Raw genomic sequence first — 13,937 nt, forward strand, 5'->3', positions numbered from 1 at the left:
AGAGCTCCTACATATTTCAAAAATGCAAAGAAAAACAAGCAACTTTATACTAAAATTTGTCTAAATGTGATCTTTTTTCTCCGATCTCAATTGCAGAGACAGGCCACTATTAAGTGGGATTCAGCAATTTCCCAGTAATGATATCAAGAGTACCACTGTGAAATTTGAATGAAAAGCTAACCCTCTGCAGCAAACTTATCAAAGAACAGCAGATGGAGCTAGCTACTTCAGAACAACACAGGGCATTTTACTGAAAGCAACTTGAAACAAGAAATCCAGAATCATAAAATGAGTATTTATTATTTACAAGCACCGTCAGTATCAAAACTATGCATGAATCACTACCTCAAAAGACCAGCTCAGCACAGGATAGCACAACAGATATTACTTCAAAGGCTGTGATTTAACATCTGCTCGAAGGTAAAGCTGATCAGGTGTGTAGGTGAGTGCCATGCCGTTGATGTCATTTACATAGATTTTGGCAGACCCTTCGACAGGGTCCCAGATGTGGGACTGATAATGAAATTGGGATCCAGTGTTACAGGGTAACTTGGCAAATTGGATGCAAATTTGGCTATGTGTTCGGAGACAGAGTGTGGTGGTAAAAGAACTCATCCATGCCAGACAATATCCTGGTGAATCTCTTCTGCTCCCCCTCCAGTACAAACACATCCTTCCTTATAGTGTAGTGACCAGAACTGCACACACTACTCCAGTTAGGGCCAAACCAATGCTCTGTACAGCATCAACATTTCCCTCTTCCTCTTATAATCTATGCCTCGACTGAAAAAGGCAAGTGTCCCTTTCGTCTTTTCAACTACCATATTAACTTGTCATGCCTTCAGGAATCCACAAACATGTACTCCAAGATCTTTGTGTTGTTCTGAGCTTCCTCATGTCTTGCCATTCATTGTGCACTCACTTTTCTTGTCACTTCTTCCAATGTACATCACCGCACACCACAGAGTTAAATTCCATCTGACCAGTCCTACTGTAACCCAAGACCTTCTTCCTCTCTGTCAACCACATGGCCAACCTTCATGTCATCTGCAAACACACTTAGCAACACCACCAACTATTCCCTCCTCCCCACCAGACCAATGCATATATACACATACATAAACAATACAGAAGTGAATATTTCATAAACAATAGGGGACCCAGCACTGGTCCCTGTCAGACACCACTGGAAACAGCCTCCAGTCATACAAATGGTCTACCAACTCTTTCTCTTTCATAACACTAGTTGGGATGTCTTGTTGGCAGCACCATGGGTGGCAGGGTGGCTCAGTGGTTAGCACTGCTGCCTCATAGTGCCAGAGACCTGGGTTCAATTCCACACTCGGGTGACTGTCTGTGTGGAGTTTGTACATTCTCCATGTGTCTTCATGGGTTTCCTCTGGGCACTGTGGCTTCCCCCCACAGTCCACAGATGTGCAGGTTAGGTGGATTGGCCATGCTATATTGGCCACAGTGTCCAGGAATGTCTAGGTTAGGTGGGTTAACCATGGGGGTTTCAGGGTTACATGGATAGGGTAGGGTTAGGTCTGGATGGGATACCCTTTGCAGGGTCAAAGTGGACTCAATGGGCCAAACGGCCTGCTTCCATACTGTAGGCATTTGATGATTCTGTTCTATGATCAGTGGCATCGTTAGGTGGCCCTCAGTGAGAGCAGAAACAGTGTTGCAGGGCTGCATCACTGCCACGGCATGTGCGTATCACAAATAACATGCTGCCCAAATATTCACAGGGCAGCCGTGGTAACATAAATCTTGCATGGAGAGTAAAGCCAAGGATTGCAATAAGGTGATGCTGGTAATGACGTGGATTTGACAAGCGTGGCCTCCTGAGTGGCCTTGATCTCTTAACACTTCCTGAATATTTGGGAACATGTATGGAGGAGGAACGTGCGGGGCAAGAGAGGAAAGAGGGCTGCCCGACACTCCGCACAGACAAGGGGTGACTGCAGCACACACTGATGTCAGCACGTCAGCTACGCATGGGCAAACACATAACTAGCAAAACAGGCTCCATTGTGGCTGACCAACGTTACAGGAAGAGGGGAATACTCTAAACAGGCACGAGATCTCAGCAGCCATGTTTAGTGCTGGGGACACGCACCCCATTTTTTCAAAGCTGTAGTATGAGCCAAGAATGGTTGCCTCTTTAAAGAGAGGAGTTCCTAGAACAAAACCCCAAAGGAGTCTTTGTAAAATTCATTCACAGGTGAGCATCACTGGCAAAACCAACATCTAGACATTTTCTAATCAACCTGTTCAGACCTCTGGAGCAGGTGGGACTTGAATACAGGGATCCTGACTGAGAGGCAGGAACACTACCACTGCACTACAGGAGTTCCTAAAACCAGAATTCATTGTATCTAGTCCCATTAGCCAGCAAATGGCCCATATCCCTCTAAACCCATCCTATTCATATACCCATCACGATGCCTTTTATTCCATACACGCACCACCCTCTGCATGAAAATGTTGCTCCTCAGGTCTCATATCTTTTCCCCTCTCACCTTAAACCTATGCCCTCTAGTTTTGGACTCTCCTACTCTGGGGAGAAGATCTTAGCTGTTCACCTTATTCATGTCCCCCATGATTCTATAAAGTCACCCCTCAGCTTCTGTCGCTTGAGAGAAAATAGCCCCAGCCTATTCAGCCTCTCCCTATTGCTCAAACCCTCCCACCCTAGCAACATGCTAGTAAATGTTTTCTGCTCCTTTTCAAGTTGAACAACATCTTTTCAATAGCTGGGAGACCAGAATTGAATGTAGTATTCCAAAGGTGGCCTAAGCAATGACTTGGAGACAGTAAGGGCTGCAGATGCTGGAAGCTAGTGTCAATAAATGTGGAGCTGGAAAAGCATAGCAGGTCAGACAGCATCCGAGGAGCAGGGAAGTCAAGATTTTGGGCCAAAACCCTTCATCAGGGTTGGGGATGGGGAGGGGAGTCCAGAAATAAATACAGGGAAAGGGATGGGGCTGGGAGGGAGGGTAGGTGAAATGGAGATAAATACATGCAGGTAGGGGGTTATCGTGGTTGGTCAGTGGGAAGGGTGGAGCGGATAGATGGACAAGTTGAGGGTGGAGAGGTTTTGAAGCTTGTGAAGTCAATATTCAGGCCATTGGGCTATAAGCTCCAAAGGCGAAATATCAGGTGTTGTTCCTTCAGTTATGGTCTGAATGTTATTTGGAGACCATGGGGGATAAGCTTGCTGTGTAGACAGGCACTGAGGAAGGAGACGTGGCTGTCTTCAGAATGTGGTTGAAGAGCTTCAGGGCAGAGATAGCCAGGGGTTGCAGTGGGAGAGAGACTCACTGAGCTCTCTTCAGAGGTAGGAGGAAAACTTCTTCAAGGTGGGCATCCTTACAAAAAACTTTGCAGTATAGTTTTCAGAGACCTGGAGGTAATAAGGACTGCAGATGTGGCCTATGCAATGTCCTGTACATTGAATAGTTAGATGTAGGGTGGGGGACAGGGATCAGGGGTTCACAAACTGGCCAGAGTTTCTATCCTTTTTCACTAACAAATGGCCTCTGCTTGAAATCATGCACGTGTGTACAAAGGTCAGGACAAGTCGGGTTAACAACCCACCAGCATCCATTGTTGAGGATCTAACCCCCAGCTGAGGTGAGTGAATAAGAGAAAGGCTGACGTGCGAAGCCATTCAGCCTGCCCCAAGGTTTTGTTTCCAGAATATTTCCACTGCCACATTTGTTGCTGTTCTTTGGTTTCCACACATTTTAAAAATTCTCTCATAGGATGTGGGTGCCGCTAGCTGGGCCAGCATTCATTACCTGCTCCCATTTGCCTTGAAGAAGGCGGTGGTGAACTGCCTTCTTGAACTGCTGCAGACCCTGTGGTGTGGGTAGACCCACAATGTCATTAGAGTGTTCTAGGATTTTGACCCACTGACAGTAAAGGAACGGTGACGGGAGTCAGGATGGTGAAAGGCTTTGAAGGGAACTTGCAGGTAATGGTGTTCCCGTGTATCCGTCACCCTTGACCTTCTAGATGCTTGGAGTCATGGGTTTGAAAGGTACTGTCTTAGGATCATTGATGAATCTGTCCAGTATGATTTGTAGATGGTATACACTACTGCTAATGAGCATCAGTGGTGGAGGCAGTGGATGTTTGTGGACATGGTGCCAATCAAGTGGGCTGCTTTGTCCTGGATGGTGTCAAGCTTCTTGAATGTTGTTGGGGCTGCACTCATCCAGGCAAGTGGGGAGTATTCCATCACATTCCTGGCTTGTGCCTTGTAGATGGTGGGCAGGCTCTGGGAAGTCAGGAGGTGAATTGCTTGCAGCAGGTTTCCTAGCCTCTGGCCTGCTTTTGTAACGATAGTGTTTATATGGCTGATCCAGCTGAGTTTCTGGTTAATGGTAATGCCTAGGATGGTGACGGTGGGCTAATGCTGCTGTCCTGAAGAGGTTCATACAGATTAAATAGAGTTCCCTTTTCTGCAGTTCTTTGGTTATAATAAAAATGATCCATGAACAAGATGAGTGCAATGTTTACAAAACCCAGATTTTACAGGGCCATCTGCAGTTTGTCCCCATTTCTGTTGCATTGGGTGATACCAAGAGTTGCAGAGGCAGAAAGACAGGCAAGGTGAATCAAGATGTCTCATAAGCAGTTGAGACAATGGCAGATAATCTATTTTGAAAGGAATCCAAGCCAATTTAGATGGTGAAGGAATCTTTACAGACAAGCGCTTTCTAAAGAAAGACTTCCTCTTTCACACTTCAGTGATTCATCACCACTAAAATTATCACCATTAGGAAAATCTTCTAAACCAGATTTACGCAGTGTTTGAGGACTGGTCAAGTGACTGAGAGATCATCCAGCTGACACAGCCACAAACGACATCAGTAATTGCTTCAGTGAAGGGGAATTCATGGTCTGCCCATTTTCTGCTCAATCACACAAAATTAGCACACGTGAGCCAGCTTAGTCAGTACCGAGTCAAAACGAGCGCTCTAAATTTTGCAACATATTTTAGACAGTCATACAGCTCAGAAACAGACTGGTCCAACCAGTCCATGCAGACCATAATCTCAAACTGAACTAGTCCCACCTGCCTGCATTTGGCCCATATCCCTCCAAACATTTTATTCATGTACTTATCTAAATGTCTTTTAAACATTGTGACTGTATCTGCATCCACCACTTTCTCTGGAAGTTGATTCGACACGTGAACCACTCTCTTTGTAAACGAAATGCCCCTCATGTCTTTTCTAAATTTTTCACCTCTCACCTTAAAAATATGCCACCTAGTCTTGAAATCCCCCACCCCAGGGAAAAGACACCTGCCATTACCCCTTATTATTTTATAAACTTCCATAAGGTCACCTCCTCAATGTACATTGCAGTGAAAAACATCCCAGTCTATCCATCCTCTCCTTGTAATGCAAACCCTCCATTCCTGGCAACATCCTGGTAAATCTCTTTAAACCACCTCCAGCTTAATAATATCCTTCCTATAACAGGCACACCAGGACTAGACACAGTACTCCAGAAGAGGCCTCAACTACATCCTGTACAACCTTAACATGATGTCCCAACTCCTATGCTCAAAGGTCTGAGCAATGAAAACAAGCATGCTCAACGCCTTCTTAACCATCCTATCTATTTGTGATGCAAACTTCAAAGAATTATGCACCTGAAACCCTAGGTCTCTCTGCTCTACAACACTACCCAAGGCCGAACTTTTAATTGTATAAGTTTTGCCTTTGTTTATTCTTTCAAAATGCAAAAACTCCAAATTATCCAAATTAAATTCCATCTGGCACTCTTCAGCCTATTGACCCAATTGATCAAGATCTCTTTGTAATCTTCGATAATTTTCTTTACTGTCTATCTCAGTGACATCGCAAACTTAATAACCATGATTTTTATATTCTCATCAAAATCATTTATAAAAAAGACAAAGAACAGTGGAACATCGCTGGTCACAAGCCTCCGGTCTCAAAAACAACCCACCATCACTCTGTCTCCTGTTATTAAACCAATTTTGTATCCAATTGGTAAGCTCACCCTGAATCCCATGCGATCTAAGTTTACTAATTAGTCTACCATGCAGAACTTTGTCAAAGGCTTTACTGAAGTCCAAGTAAACAATGTCTATTGCTCTGCCCTCAGCAATCTTCTCAGTTACGACCTCAAAAAACTCAATCAAGTTTGAGAGACAGGATTTCCCTCGCACAAAACCACAGTCCTTCCAAATTAATTCATTTATGTGGAGTATTAGGTGATCAGGGTGGGTTTATATACTTTGTGGAGAGGCATACCAATGTTCATCATGATAGTTTGAAAGCTCCTTTCCACTGCCAACTGTCAGGCACCTATCCAGGCGCCATCAGACTGAACAACTAGACAGAATACAAAACTCCACACAGAAGATTCAATCATTATGAATTTAAAGTGTGAGATCTCGCTCAGAGGTACCAGGAGAACAATCAAGGTGGGGCATATAGAATTAATTGGTGAGGAGCATTCATATCAATGTAAGATTTGATCTACATTTAAGGCAAAAACGGAGAGAAGTTTCACACAAAACACCCTGAAACCTACTCGGTTAGATTGGAAGTATTTTATATTTTATTTAATTAGTGGCACCGATCGTATCCCTACATTGCAGCAGTGATTACACTTCAAAACTATTTCACTGACTGTAGAACATTTTGGCTTGCCTGTCAGTAATTGCTGTTATATCTGTGCAAGTTCTTTCTTTCTTACCCTACAAATATTAATGCTCTTCTAAATTCCTGCTACCAAGCAGAAAGCTGCAGGTAGCATCCAGTACAATTCAGGAGTTAAATGAATGGCAACCTCCACAGAATCATAAAAACTGAAAGAACTGCAGATGCTGTAAATCAGGAACAAAAGCAGAAGTTGCTGGAAAAGCTCATCAGGTCTTGGCAGCATCTGTGAAGAAAAAATCAGAGTTAACGTTTCGGGAAAGTTTGCAGGGAAAGTTCTGAGGAAGGGTCACCAGACCCGAAACATTAACTCTGATTGTTTCCTCACAGATGCTGCCAGACCTGCTGAGCTTTTCCAGCAACTTCTGTTTTTGCTCCATAGAATCATACTGACAGCTGGGTGCCACTGGCACCCATCCCATCTTCCTGGCTTCAGGCATGAGGTGACTAGGCAGAGGAGAACTCGTGTTGTTAAAGCTGATTCATAAGGTCCATGCTGCATTCCTCATAAAACACCTCCTATCCCACACAGTGTATCTCCCGATTAAACAAGGGCTTCTATCCTATGTGTCCTATCTACAAGGCTATATCTCGTCCTGAGACAATAAATGTTTCTTGGAAGGGAACAGAGGCTGGTACTTTAACTTCAATCAACGTGTATACCAACACATTCTCAGAATGGGCAAGTTCCTTTTCCTAGAAACTCCCCTCTCTATTTTTCTGCAATCTGTAATAAACACAAAAAGAAGCTGATCAGCGAAGTGCAAGAAATGTTGGCATGAAATCTAAGTCAGTACTTGCATAAATACATGCTTGGACAGGTACCTTCCCCTGTCACAATGCTACATTACATTTCAACAACAGGTTAATTTGATAGATGTATGCATACCTAAAAAGTTTTCAAATTCTGAAGGGCCTCCTGACACTTTGTTTGATTTCTATTTAAACAAAGTCAGCCCTTAAGACAAGTTTAAAAAAATTGTTTTTGCAGTTAGCTGACATGTTCAATATCCAGTTAATATGTTAGTCAATACTTATTTTGCTGCAAAAGCAAATTTTTTAAAAATTCAGCCATTACTGTTTTGGCTGCTTCAAACTATAGGAGAAAGCAAGAATTGTGTGGGAACTTCTGGCAGAATTCTTTTCACATTTCCAGTTACTACAGCAAAGACAGACATAAATTAAAAAGTTGATGATTGTCGCTGCAATGGAATAATCAAAATTTGCACTCAAGGTTCACCAGCAGTTAACATTCTATATAAAAATGAGCACACGAAGCTCCATTTGCCAGTGTCATATCCATCCAAAATTATGGTCTGATTCTATATCCCTATATGATACTCGAATGTGATTTTTTGACTTTTACCTGTCAAGCATGCAAATGAGTTTTATTTAAAAAGACATTTAACGTTTTCAACGATAACATGGTGTACAGCTGGATGAACACAGCAGGCCAAGCAGCATCAGAGGAGCAGGAAGGCTGATGTTTCGGGCCTAGACTCTAACCTTTTCAACATTGACTTTCCTACATTTATAAAGAACGAGGCAAGGACCAATTGTTTTTCAAAGCTAAACTAGGCGTACAACTTGCATAAGGACTTAAATTAGCAGAGAAGGACATTCATTGCTTACACTCAACAACAGATCTATGATGATTAAATACAAACTGGTAACATGACTGCCCGTGACTATGAGTGGACAGTCAATACATTATACTAATGTTGCACACGACTGTAGACTGATCATACAACAAAAGGTTTCAGAACAAATGGTATGTGCCAATGTTGTGTTCTTGGAAGAGGAAGGATGGGAGGAGCCTCCCATGATGTTGTGCTCCGTGGGAGCCTCCTCCCATCCTTCCTCTTACAAGACGACCACTAATTTCCCCATGTCTTCATCCAGTTTCCCCTTAAATGCATCTATACTATCAGCCTCAATCACTCGCTATGATGGGGCATGTTCTAAGAATTAGGACCAAGCCATTCAGGAGAGATGTTAGAAAGCACTTCTACGTGCAAACAGCAGTGGGGATTTGGAACGCTGTTCCTCAAATGGCAGTCTATGCTAATTAAATTGTTGAATTTAAATCTGAAACATACTAATTTCTATTAAGAAAGGGTATCAAGGGGAATGGCTCAAGGCAGGCATAAGGAGTTAGGTCACAGATCAGCCATTACCTTACTGAATGGCAGAACAGGTTTGAGGGGCTGAGTGGCCTACTCCTGTTCCTATGGTAGGTTCCACATTCTTACCACTCTCTCGATAAAGGAGTTTCTTCTGAATTTCCTACTGGATTTCTTGTTTGCTATCTTATGTTGACAGCCTGTGGCCTTTCCCTCTCCCACAAGTGGAAACCCTCTCCCTGTATTCACTCCATCAAAACATTTCATCATTTTAAACAATTCCATCAGATCATCCCTCAGCCTTCTCTTTTCGTGAAGAAAGACAGCCAACCTGTACATTCCTGCCTGGTAAGAATAACTACACAACTCTGTCAGCAATCAAAAAGGCAAAATAGAATAATTTTGCAGAGCATGGATTTCTGTCAGTATGCCACCCTCAATGATTAAGATCACACATATAGTGCACACCTTCATTACCAGCTGGAGCAAGCAAAGCTCCAAAACATATTACCTACAGAGCACCACTGATGGACTCCAATGCATCATCCAAAGGAATTGGAAATAAAGAGGAGAGATTTAGCTATTCGGGATGAAATATGCTTGTGTTTTATTGCATGCTTTAACATTGTCCAAGTGTAGGGATGTGACTAAAGAATTTTACTTAATAGCAATGGTGAATAGGTCAAAACATAATAATGATTATAACAATGATTATCCCACTCAAACGCTAATGTCATAACCACAAGACCTTAAGATCTGGGAGCAAAAGTAGGCGATTCAGCCTATATAGTCTGCTGCACCATTCAATGAGATCATGGCTGATCTGATGATCCTCAACTCCACTTTGCTGCCTTTTCCCCACAGCCCACGAGTCCCTTATCGATTAAGAAAACCTCTCCATCTCTTAACGACCCAGCCTCCAACAGCCCTCCGCTATAAATCCATGGAGTTCTTGACTCTCCCGACATTGCTGCACATAGCACAGCACAAAATCAAGCATTACTCAAGGTTAATCCATCAAGACGGAGACTTTCTCCTTAGAAAATATCAATGGTTGTTTTGAGATGTACTGACTGCTTGAGCACACATACCAGAGTCTGATAAAATAACTTGTTTTGCACAGTGTAGCTATTTGAAACAGCTACTTTATTGCTGCTTTTTCATATCGTTACAATGATCCTTCAAAACTGTAGGTAAAACTTTGTTCAAATGCACACCCAGATAAATACATAACACGCAACGTGACTTCTATCCATAGATGAGTCTGCCTAACAACTGCAATACTGGAAACTGGTCCCTCACACCATCTTAACTGAAACCTCTTTGAACCCTAAAATCGCCAACATTTCTAAATTTCACCAGTCCCTGATTTTCGATTCGCTTCAGCACTGGCAGCCAGGCTTTTAGTTACTTAGACCCTGAAGACTGGGATTCACTCCCTAAACCTCTCAGCTTCAAATACCAATGGAAGAAGGGTACAACATGCCAACTCAGTTAGCACATACTCTCCTGACAACCTAACGAAAGGTATTTTTCTAACTGAGATAGTAGGAACTGCAGATGCTGGAGAATCCGAGACAACAAGGTGCAAGGCTGGATGAACACAGCAGGCCAAGCAGCATCATAGGAGCAGAGAGGCTGACGTTTCGGGCCTAGACCCTTCATCAGAAAAGGGGGAGGGGAAGGGGGTTTTGAAATAAATAGGGAGAGAGTGGGAGGCAGATAGAAGAGGGATAGAGGAGAGGATAGGTGGAGAAGAAACAAACAGGTCGAAGAGGCGGGGATGGGGCCAGGAAAGGTGAGTGTAGGTAGGGAGTTAGGAAGGGGATAGGTCAGTCCAGGGAGGACGGACAGGTCAAGGGGGCGGGATGAGGTTGGTCGGTAGGAGATGGAGGTGCGGCTTGAGGTGGGAGGAGGGGATAGGTGGGAGGAAGAACAGGTTAGGGAGGCAGGGATGAGCTGGACTGGTTTTGGGATGCGGTGGGGGGAGGGGAGATTTTGAAACTTGTGAAATCCACACTGATACCATTGGGCTGCAGGGTTCCCAAGCGGAATATGAGTTGCTGTTCCTGCAACCTTCGGGTGGCATCGTTGTGGCACTGCAGGAGGCCCAGGATGGACATGTCGTCTGAGGAATGGGAGGGGGAGTTGAAATGGTTCGCGACTGGGAGGTGCAGTTGTTTGTTGCGAACCGAGCGTAAGTGTTCTGCAAAGCGGTCCCCGAGTCTCCGCTTGGTTTCCCCGATGTAGAGGAAGCCACACCGGGTACAGCGGATGCAGTATACCACATTGGCAGATGTGCAGGTGAACATCTGCTTGATGTGGAAAGTCTTCTTGGGGCCTGGGATGGGGGTGAGGGAGGAGGTATGGGGGCAGGTGTAGCACTTCCTGCGGTTGCAGGGAAAAGTGCCGGGTGTGGTGGAGCTGGAGGGGAGTGTGGAGCGGACGAGGGAGTCACGGAGAGAGTTGTCCCTCCGGAAAGCAGATAAAGGTGGGGAGGGAAAGATGTCTTTGGTGGTGGGGTCGGATTGCAGATGGCGGAAGTGTCGGAGGATGATGCGTTGGATCCGGAGGTTGGTGGGGTGGTACGTGAGGACGAGGGGGATTCTTTTTTGGTTTTTATTGCGTGGACGGGGTGTGAGGGATGAGGTGCGGGAGATGTGGGAGACACGGTTGAGGGCGTTCTCGACCACCGAGGAGGGGAAGTTACGGTCCTTGAAAAACGAGGACAACTGAGATGTACGGGAGTGGAATGCCTCATCCTGGGAGCAGATGCGGCGGAGGCGAAGGAATTGGGAATAGGGGATAGCATTTTTGCAGGAAGGTGGGTGGGAGGAGGAGTATTCTAGGTAGCTGTGGGAGTCGGTGGGCTTGAAATGAATATCGGTTTCTAGGTGGTTGCCCGATATGGAGACAGAGAGGTCCAGGAAGGGGAGAGAGGTGTTAGAGATGGTCCAGGTAAACTTAAGGTTGGGGTGGTTTGAGATAACTCATCAGAAAAAGAACCCGAATTAGGAAATCTATAATATATTTGAGCCAAAAGATGATGAACATTCAAAAGTTTCAGATTTCAGTATTAAAATGTTTCCTCCAATATCTGCACACATTGAATTTTCTTCTGTATGTTTGATCAAATGAGTAATCCATACAGGCTTATTCTAAAATAAATCCTGCAAAATGCCTAAGGACAACCCATTCAGGAATTCAATTTGGGCAAAAATATAAACCGCTAAAGTAAACGTCATTTCTTATTTCCAGATAAGTATTTCATCTCTTCAATGCACAAAGTGACATTTGGTATTGTCGTGACTGTAGTCTAATGAATGCATATTTATTTCAAATAGGATTCAAAATTAAGCACCAAAATACAATCAAGCAAAGTATTCCTATTTAGTTCCGCTATAACAAACAATTTAACCACAAATTACCACTCTAACAAAACAGCTCCATATTACCTACAACACTTATCCACTCCAAATATCGCCCAGGAACAGCCAAATGTTCTGGAAGTCTAACTATACTTCTGTAAATTATTCATTTTCAATTAGCTTTTTTGCTTCAGCAGGCTTAATGAATTTGACTAATGTTTTTCAAATTATCTTCTTTGAATTGAATTTACAGAAATGCAAACTTCATGATTTAAATACCTCAGCAAACTAATGCATGATCATCAGAAGTCAGTAATGCTCAGAATGTCCTATCAGGAAAGTTTTCCTTGCACCTGGGCTAGGGAACACGTCTGTAATTGATCAAAGCAATGCTGAGAGGATTTACCGCCTGCAAACTATGATCTACTTTATTACATACTGTAGTCGCCTCTGTTAAGTACTATTATCTTTATTAAAATCTTGTGTACATCCATCCATAGGAGTAAAAGTAGACCAATCAGCCCATCAAGTCTGCTTTGCCATTTACTGAGATCATGACTGATCTGAAATCCTCAACTCCACTTTCCTGTGTTTCCCCATAATCCTTGAAGCAACCCCATATTGATTAAAAATCTGCCTATCTCAGCCTTGAACATACTTAATAACCCAGACTCTATAGCTGACATCCGGTAAAGAACTCCACAGATTTATTACCTTCAGAGAGAAGAAATTCCTCCTCATCCCTATCCTAACTAGATAACTCTTATTCCGATATCATGCCCTCTTGTCCTAGACTCTCCCATAAGAAGGAACAACCTTTCAGCATCTACCTTATCAAGCCCTCCAAGAATCTTGCATGTTTCAGTAACCCTAATGAGTGCATGACCAACCGACTCAAGGCTTTCCTCATAAGAGGACGCCTCCATATCCAGCATCAACCTAGTGAATCTTCCTTGGACTGCCTCCCATGCCAGTATAGCTTTCCTTAGAGAAGACTATCAAAACTGTGCACAGTACTTTGGGTGAGGTCTGACAAGTTCCTTGTATACTTTTGTACAACCCATTGCCCATAACACCACTTTACATTTACATGCTTCATATAGTTGCTGACTGTAGCTTAATGAATGCTGCCTTGATTCAAATAGGATTCAAAATTAAGCACTGCTCAGAAGAAATTTCTTCAGCGAGAGACTGGAATTCTTTGCCACAGAAAGTGATTGGGACCAAAATATTCAATGCTTACAAGAAGGAGTTAGATATAGTTCTTAGGGTTCAAGGGATCAAAGGGTATGGGAAGAAAGCGGGAACAGGATATTGAGTTGGATGATCAGTCATGATCACACTGAATGGCGTAGCGGTCAAAAGGGCTGAATGGCCTATTCCATTTTAAATGTTTCAATGAAACACAATCAAGCTAAGTATTCCCAATTACTCTTGTTATAATAAGCAATTTAATCATAAATAACCAATCTAAATACTAATGTTTTCCCCATTAGGTAGACACTAAGCCAAAAAGCAGTAATAAAAAGAAGATTGAGAAAGACAACAGTATTGATAAAAAAAAGGAAGCAAATCCATACATAAATCTATAACCACAAGGAATGTAGTTAGGATCTGGAATGAATGGTGAAGACTAAGAATGTGGTGGAGACCAAGAATGTGGTGGAGACCAAGAATGTGGTGGAGACCAAGAATGTGGTGGAGACCAAGAATGTGGTGGAGACCAAGAATGT

General features: G+C 43.3%; 1 protein-coding gene across 1 annotated transcript in view; it reads right to left on the minus strand.

Annotated features, from left to right (window-relative positions):
- The window catches only part of nubp1 (nucleotide binding protein 1 (MinD homolog, E. coli)), a 62,172-nt gene that overhangs the window by 25,161 nt on the left and 23,074 nt on the right, over positions 1-13,937 (minus strand). The window lies entirely within an intron of this gene.

The sequence above is a fragment of the Rhincodon typus genome, chromosome 21, assembly GCF_021869965.1.
Source record: "Rhincodon typus isolate 14 chromosome 21, sRhiTyp1.1, whole genome shotgun sequence".
Lineage (NCBI taxonomy): Eukaryota > Metazoa > Chordata > Chondrichthyes > Orectolobiformes > Rhincodontidae > Rhincodon > Rhincodon typus.